We start from the raw sequence: 8,890 nt of genomic DNA on the forward strand, positions 1-8,890 counted from the left end.
ATTCTCTCATCAATTTTACACATGGTGTGCAAGTTTGAACCTCCTAACTTTTAAGGTCAGGTCACCAGGTCGCTTTGAATGACCCAACCTCAAATTACCTTTTTTGCAACTTTGTCACCGTGCCAGAGCTACAGTAGATGTCGGAGGCCTTTGAAAGTCGCAGGATGTTATAAGGTCATTATTAGCTACAATTTGTATATCTTGGAATTTCGATATCGATGACCTAAGGTCAGGTCAATTTCCCGACCTCCCTATTATAAGTCAATGGGGGGAAAATCAACTCCCTGTTTTTTACCACTAAAACGGGTCGGAATGGCCCCATAAACCATACATGACCTCATATACGATCAACCTTCACTACCTTGAGGTCTGTTTTGCTGTTGGGCAGCTGTAAGGTTATGTGACGTCATCAAAGGTCACCAGCGGTTTTTTGCCAATAACTCCGTACAGGAACAAGATACAGCCGCGCGGATGGTCTCATTGTGTTCAGCTCGTCAAGGCGCATCGAATGATATACATGATGACCTCGAGGTCACGTGACCTGAGGTCAACCTTTGACCTTGACCTTTCGAGGTCAACATATATATATATATATATATATATATATATATATATATATATATATATATATATATATATATATATATATATATATATATATATATATATATATATATATATATATATATATATATATATATATATATATATATATATATATATATATATATGTTACAGGCAAAGTGAAAACTCGGGCATTTTGCAAAATGCCTGACTGGCTAGGCATTTTGCAAAATGCCCAGGCAATTTGTAAAATGCCTGACCGGCCAGGCATTTTGCAAAATGCCTAGGCAGTTTGCAAACTGCCTGGCCCACCAGGCATTTTGCAAACTGCCTGAAATTATTTTCTCAGGCAGTTTGCAAAATGCCTGACATCGAACTCACACCAGCGACGATGCGTAAGAATCACTGTAAGTGCCGCCAGCAGGGGTTAATCACAAGCGATACGCACCAAGTGGGAGGACACACAGTGAGACATTCTCCGGGTAGCGCTGCCGAGTTCAAGGTCACTGAGCCCCAGGCAGCGCGAGCGGCCCGGCCGCCGCGCCGGCTACCGGGCGCCCGGCGCGGTTTTAGCGGTAAACACGCGTTAAACACGGTTATGTTTCTAAGAGCCTTGATGACTCTGGAAATACTTTGTGTGAATATTGATCAGAAAAGAACGTTATTTCGATGTATGGTAGCTTGGTTGGCGAGCCACACGTCTACATTATCAATGCATTGTGACTGTGTAAAGATGAACATGCCCGTTGCATGTAAAACTTGTAATTTCTAAGAGTCTTTTTCTTACAAAGGTGTGCACGTGGGTCGTGGATGACCAAAAACTTGCTTTTCTTGAAATGCAGAAAAACCACATGTTCTTGTTGTCTATGGAATGTAGCTCATCTCATTCCAATGCATTGCCATTGTTTTTTAAATGCTGTTTTTCCTGAAATGTACCAAAAATGGCTGATTTCTTAAGATATAGACTATTTCTTTCCACGTGACACGTGATTAACAAAAGTGTTTATTGGATACGCTTGTCTCTGTTCTATCGATCTCTGGCAACCCCGTGTCGCTGCGGCCCTCTCTTGCCGTGATGTAAATAAGCACGGGAAGCGAAGAATGTCGGGTCAATATTCGGCCGGTCGCCGCGTTTTTCCGCGCCCATGTTTCTCTGTGCCATGCTCCGCGCCCCATCGCAGCATTCCTACACACGAACGGCTACAACTCCGTATACGAAAATTATAGGGAGACGTTGGCTCAATCTACACCATTCAGTAGTGGTTCCATCTCGACGGAAGTGGCGCAAGACGTGGGTATATTCGTAAATATTGAATGTGTTTGGGGCTCAGGCACATGGGAGCGACATGGTCAATGCCTGTAGTAAACAAAAACGGTAAAATAAATCAATCACAACTCAGGCATTTTGCAAAATGCCTGACCCGCCAGGCATTTTGTAAACTGCCTAGGCAGTTTGCAAAATGCCTGGTTGGTCAGGCAGTTTGCAAACTGCCTAGGCATTTCGCAAAATGCCTGGCGGTCAGGCATTTTGCAAATTGCCTGGGCATTTTGCAAAATGCCTAGCCGGTCAGGCATTTTGCAAATTGCCTAGGCATTTTGCAAAATGCCCGAGTTTTCACTTTGCCTGTAACATATATATATATATATATATATATATATATATATATATATATATATATATATATATATATATATATAGAATGATATATATATATATATATATATATAGAATGATATATATATATATATATATATATATATATATATATATATATAGAATGATATATATATATATATATATATATATATATATATATATATATATATATATATATATATATATATATATATATATATCATTCGATGCGGATTGACGAGAGGATCACGATGATGCCCTTAGTTTGTTCCTATATTGACTAGTTCGAAAGTTATTCGAGAAAAACTCCCTATAGGGTAAGGTGCCTAATTAGCGACCCCCTTAATTTGAACCGTCATTGCTCACGCTCTGTGGGTGCCATTGTGTTACTGGCTTGATTTTCGGAGAGATTGTTCATTTTTTCTATTAAAATATAGTCATTTTCTGCCCCAATATTCACTAACTTATTTGTAGTGAGCATTTTGGCAAACCATTGCAAAAAACGCTAATAGGGAACTCTTCCCGATTAGCGACCGGGGAGGGTCGCTAATAAGTCTATGGGTTTCCCCATAGTAAAAATGGCAAAGCGACGCCTGAAAAGATGAAATATGATCTCAAAAAGGTAACCTATGCGCAAAGCACTCAATCACTCGAACAAGAACGTTTATCCAACACATTTACGTCAGTAAAAACTGATCACGTGATGCACCGAAGGCGAAAAGAAGGCGGAAACTCAAATTTTGCGGGCTATCTTGTTTGATATTCGAGGTCCGCGCTGAATTCGGCACCCCTGCAGTCGGTGACGACATTTGGCATCCCCTGTCACACATTGCAAGCTTCAGCAACACCTCATTTTCATTTCCCTCTTTTCCCCTTTCTTTCCCTTCTTGAGCTATTTGCGACCATGTCAGGCGCAAATAGGAAATATGAGTTGCGAAACATTTTTAACCGCCATGCTGTGCACAGTTGAGCGATTCACTATGGGAAAACGGCAATCAATTAAAAAAGGAATGCCGATTCAGAATAAAAAGGTGCATCATCAATGGCGCGGGAACTTCTTCCAGACTGGGGGGGGGGGGGGGCTGAACCATCATAGAGATCAACCTAGGATACCCCCAAATCTAGTTTTCTCATCGGTTTTAGGCCACTTATTTTTCAGACCTTGGCCTTTTCAACGAAAAAAAAAAGAAGAAAATATTTGCAAAAAAAGTGAGGTATTCCGTCTCCGTTGAGTGAAGAAACTACCGTTTTGGCAACCTGGAATAAAGGTTTTAAGCTGCCAAATGAGTTGCCGAGTCAGTAAAATAGGTAGATTTTTCACTCACATGCTTTCTTCCTTTGTGACTCACAACCCCTAAATTGGGGAGGACAAGCTGCCCCAACGGTTCCTGGCCTCATGAAAAATTGTGAGGCACCGCATAGGCGTCGCCAGAGATTTTCGGTTGGGGGGGGGGGGGCAAAATCAACTTTTGTGTGAAATCTTGCCTTTCCCCAGTCGTTCCTCACTCGTTTTACATATCATTCGACGCGCAATGGTGCAAGGAATCTGATGGTGACAAATGTCCATCAAGTTAGCGTCGTATTCGTATTCGTTTTCAGCGTCGAGTTCAAAACATCGCCAAACTATGCCAACCGATAGATCTTGACACGCTGATTCCAAAAATATCACTCATTTTTTCCTAGGTCAAATATTTTGACCTCTAGGGGCAAAAAACCACTCTGGCTATAAACAACAATAAGGTACTTCTTTATTTACCGTCCGATCGGGCTGAAACTTACACAAAACATGTGCCGCCACACAAGGATGCGTCACAATCAACAAAATCGCCGATCGAGGTCAAAGGTCAAGGTCATATTTGCGAAAAACCGTTATTTTTCGACGGGGTACCAAATAAAAACTTTATTTGCCGTCCGATCGGGCTCAAACTTACACAAAACATGTGCCGCCACACAAGGATGCGTCACAATCAACAAAATCGCCGATCGAGGTCAAAGGTCAAGGTCATATTTGCGAAAAACCGTTATTTTTCGACGGGGTACCAAATAAAAACTTTATTTACCGTCCGATCGGGCTCAAACTTACACAAAACATGTGCCGCCACACAAGGATGCGTCACAATCAACAAAATCGTCGATCGAGGTCAAAGGTCAAGGTCATATTTGCGAAAAACCGTTATTTTTCGACGGGGTACCAAATAAAAACTTTATTTACCGTCCGATCGGGCTCAAACTTACACAAAACATGTGCCGCCACACAAGGATGCGTCACAATCAACAAAATCGCCGATCAAGGTCAAAGGTCAAGGTCATATTTGCGAAAAACCGTTATTTTTCGACGGGGTACCAAATAAAAACTTTATTTACCGTCCGATCTGGCTGAAACTTACACAAAACATGTGCCGCCACACAAGGATGCGTCACAATCAGCAAAATCGCCGATCGAGGTCAAAGGTCAAGGTCATATTTGCGAAAAACCGTTATTTTTCGACGGGGTACCAAATAAAAACTTTATTTACCGTCCGATCGGGCTGAAACTTACACAAAACATGTGCCGCCACACAAGGATGCGTCACAATCAACAAAATCGCCGATCGAGGTCAAAGGTCAAGGTCATATTTGCGAAAAACCCTTATTTTTCGACGGGGTACCAAATAAAAACTTTATTTACCGTCCGATCGGGCTCAAACTTACACAAAACATGTGCCGCCACACAAGGATGCGTCACAATCAACAAAATCGCCGATCGAGGTCAAAGGTCAAGGTCATATTTGCGAAAAACCGTTATTTTTCGACGGGGTACCAAATAAAAACTTTATTTACCGTCCGATCGGGCTGAAACTTACACAAAACATGTGCCGCCACACAAGGATGCGTCACAATCAACAAAATCGCCGATCGAGGTCAAAGGTCAAGGTCATATTTGCGAAAAACCGTTATTTTTCGACGGGGTACCAAATAAAAACTTTATTTACCGTCCGATCGGGCTGAAACTTACACAAAACATGTGCCGCCACACAAGGATGCGTCACAATCAACAAAATCGCCGATCGAGGTCAAAGGTCAAGGTCATATTTGCGAAAAACCGTTATTTTTCGACGGGGTACCAAATAAAAACTTTATTTACCGTCCGATCGGGCTGAAACTTACACAAAACATGTGCCGCCACACAAGGATGCGTCACAATCAACAAAATCGCCGATCGAGGTCAAAGGTCAAGGTCATATTTGCGAAAAACCGTTATTTTTCGACGGGGTACCAAATAAAAACTTTATTTACCGTCCGATCGGGCTGAAACTTACACAAAACATGTGCCGCCACACAAGGATGCGTCACAATCAACAAAATCGCCGATCGAGGTCAAAGGTCAAGGTCATATTTGCGAAAAACCGTTATTTTTCGACGGGGTACCAAATAAAAACTTTATTTACCGTCCGATCGGGCTGAAACTTACACAAAACATGTGCCGCCACACAAGGATGCGTCACAATCAACAAAATCGCCGATCGAGGTCAAAGGTCAAGGTCATATTTGCGAAAAACCGTTATTTTTCGACGGGGTACCAAATAAAAACTTTATTTACCGTCCGATCGGGCTGAAACTTACACAAAACATGTGCCGCCACACAAGGATGCGTCACAATGAACAAAATCGCCGATCGAGGTCAAAGGTCAAGGTCATATTTGCGAAAAACCGTTATTTTTCGACGGGGTACCAAATAAAAACTTTATTTACCGTCCGATCGGGCTCAAACATACACAAAACATGTGCCGCCACACAAGGATGCGTCACAATCAACAAAATCGCCGATCGAGGTCAAAGGTCAAGGTCATATTTGCGAAAAACCGTTATTTTTCGACGGGGTACCAAATAAAAACTTTATTTACCGTCCGATCGGGCTGAAACTTACACAAAACATGTGCCGCCACACAAGGATGCGTCACAATCAACAAAATTGCCGATCGAGGTCAAAGGTCAAGGTCATATTTGCGAAAAACCGTTATTTTTCGACGGGGTACCAAATAAAAACTTTATTTACCGTCCGATCGGGCTGACACTTACACAAAACATGTGCCGCCACACAAGGATGCGTCACAATCAACAAAATCGCCGATCGAGGTCAAAGGTCAAGGTCATATTTGCGAAAAACCCTTATTTTTCGACGGGGTACCAAATAAAAACTTTATTTACCGTCCGATCGGGCTCAAACTTACACAAAACATGTGCCGCCACACAAGGATGCGTCACAATCAACAAAATCGCCGATCGAGGTCAAAGGTCAAGGTCATATTTGCGAAAAACCGTTATTTTTCGACGGGGTACCAAATAAAAACTTTATTTACCGTCCGATCGGGCTCAAACTTACACAAAACATGTGCCGCCACACAAGGATGCGTCACAATCAACAAAATCGCCGATCGAGGTCAAAGGTCAAGGTCATATTTGCGAAAAACCGTTATTTTTCGACGGGGTACCAAATAAAAACTTTATTTACCGTCTGATCGGGCTCAAACTTACACAAAACATGTGCCGCCACACAAGGATGCGTCACAATCAACAAAATCGCCGATCGAGGTCAAAGGTCAAGGTCATATTTGCGAAAAACCGTTATTTTTCGACGGGGTACCAAATAAAAACTTTATTTACCGTCCGATCGGGCTCAAACTTACACAAAACATGTGCCGCCACACAAGGATGCGTCACAATCAACAAAATCGCCGATCGAGGTCAAAGGTCAAGGTCATATTTGCGAAAAACCGTTATTTTTCGACGGGGTACCAAATAAAAACTTTATTTACCGTCCGATCGGGCTGAAACATACACAAAACATGTGCCGCCACACAAGGATGCGTCACAATCAACAAAATCGCCGATCGAGGTCAAAGGTCAAGGTCATATTTGCGAAAAACCGTTATTTTTCGACGGGGTACCAAATAAAAACTTTATTTACCGTCCGATCGGGCTCAAACTTACACAAAACATGTGCCGCCACACAAGGATGCGTCACAATCAACAAAATCGCCGATCGAGGTCAAAGGTCAAGGTCATATTTGCGAAAAACCGTTATTTTTCGACGGGGTACCAAATAAAAACTTTATTTACCGTCCGATCGGGCTGAAACTTACACAAAACATGTGCCGCCACACAAGGATGCGTCACAACCAACAAAATTGCCGATCGAGGTCAAAGGTCAAGGTCATATTTGCGAAAAACCGTTATTTTTCGACGGGGTACCAAATAAAAACTTTATTTACCGTCCGATCGGGCTGAAACTTACACAAAACATATGCCGCTACACAAGGATGCGTCACAATCAACAAAATCGCCGATCGAGGTCAAAGGTCAAGGTCATATTTGCGAAAAACCGTTATTTTTCGACGGGGTACCAAATAAAAACTTTATTTACCGTCCGATCGGGCTGAAACTTACACAAAACATATGCCGCCACACAAGGATGCGTCACAATCAACAAAATCGCCGATCGAGGTCAAAGGTCAAGGTCATATTTGCGAAAAACCGTTATTTTTCGACGGGGTACCAAATAAAAACTTTTTTTACCGTCCGATCGGGCTGAAACTTACACAAAACATGTGCCGCCACACAAGGATGCGTCACAATCAACAAAATCGCCGATCGAGGTCAAAGGTCAAGGTCATATTTGCGAAAAACCGTTATTTTTCGACGGGGTACCAAATAAAAACTTTATTTACCGTCCGATCGGGCTCAAACTTACACAAAACATGTGCCGCCACACAAGGATGCGTCACAATCAACAAAATCGCCGATCGAGGTCAAAGGTCAAGGTCATATTTGCGAAAAACCTTTATTTTTCGACGGGGTACCAAATAAAAACTTTATTTACCGTCCGATCGGGCTGAAACTTACACAAAACATGTGCCGCCACACAAGGATGCGTCACAATCAACAAAATCGCCGATCGAGGTCAAAGGTCAAGGTCATATTTGCGAAAAACCGTTATTTTTCGACGGGGTACCAAATAAAAACTTTATTTACCGTCCGATCGGGCTCAAACTTACACAAAACATGTGCCGCCACACAAGGATGCGTCACAATCAACAAAATCGCCGATCGAGGTCAAAGGTCAAGGTCATATTTGCGAAAAACCGTTATTTTTCGACGGGGTACCAAATAAAAACTTTATTTACCGTCCGATCGGGCTCAAACTTACACAAAACATGTGCCGCCACACAAGGATGCGTCACAATCAACAAAATCGCCGATCGAGGTCAAAGGTCAAGGTCATATTTGCGAAAAACCGTTATTTTTCGACGGGGTACCAAATAAAAACTTTATTTACCGTCCGATCGGGCTGAAACTTACACAAAACATGTGCCGCCACACAAGGATGCGTCACAATCAACAAAATCGCCGATCGAGGTCAAAGGTCAAGGTCATATTTGCGAAAAAACCGTTATTTTTCGACGGGGTACCAAATAAAAACTTTATTTACCGTCCGATCGGGCTCAAACATACACAAAACATGTGCCGCCACACAAGGATGCGTCACAATCAACAAAATCGCCGATCGAGGTCAAAGGTCAAGGTCATATTTGCGAAAAACCGTTATTTTTCGACGGGGTACCAAATAAAAACTTTATTTACCGTCCGATCGGGCTGAAACTTACACAAAACATGTGCCGCCACACAAGGATGCGTCACAATCAACAAAAT

Source organism: Amphibalanus amphitrite, unplaced genomic scaffold (genome assembly GCF_019059575.1).
Source record: "Amphibalanus amphitrite isolate SeventyFive unplaced genomic scaffold, NRLGWU_Aamphi_draft 000424F_arrow, whole genome shotgun sequence".
NCBI lineage: Eukaryota > Metazoa > Arthropoda > Thecostraca > Balanomorpha > Balanidae > Amphibalanus > Amphibalanus amphitrite.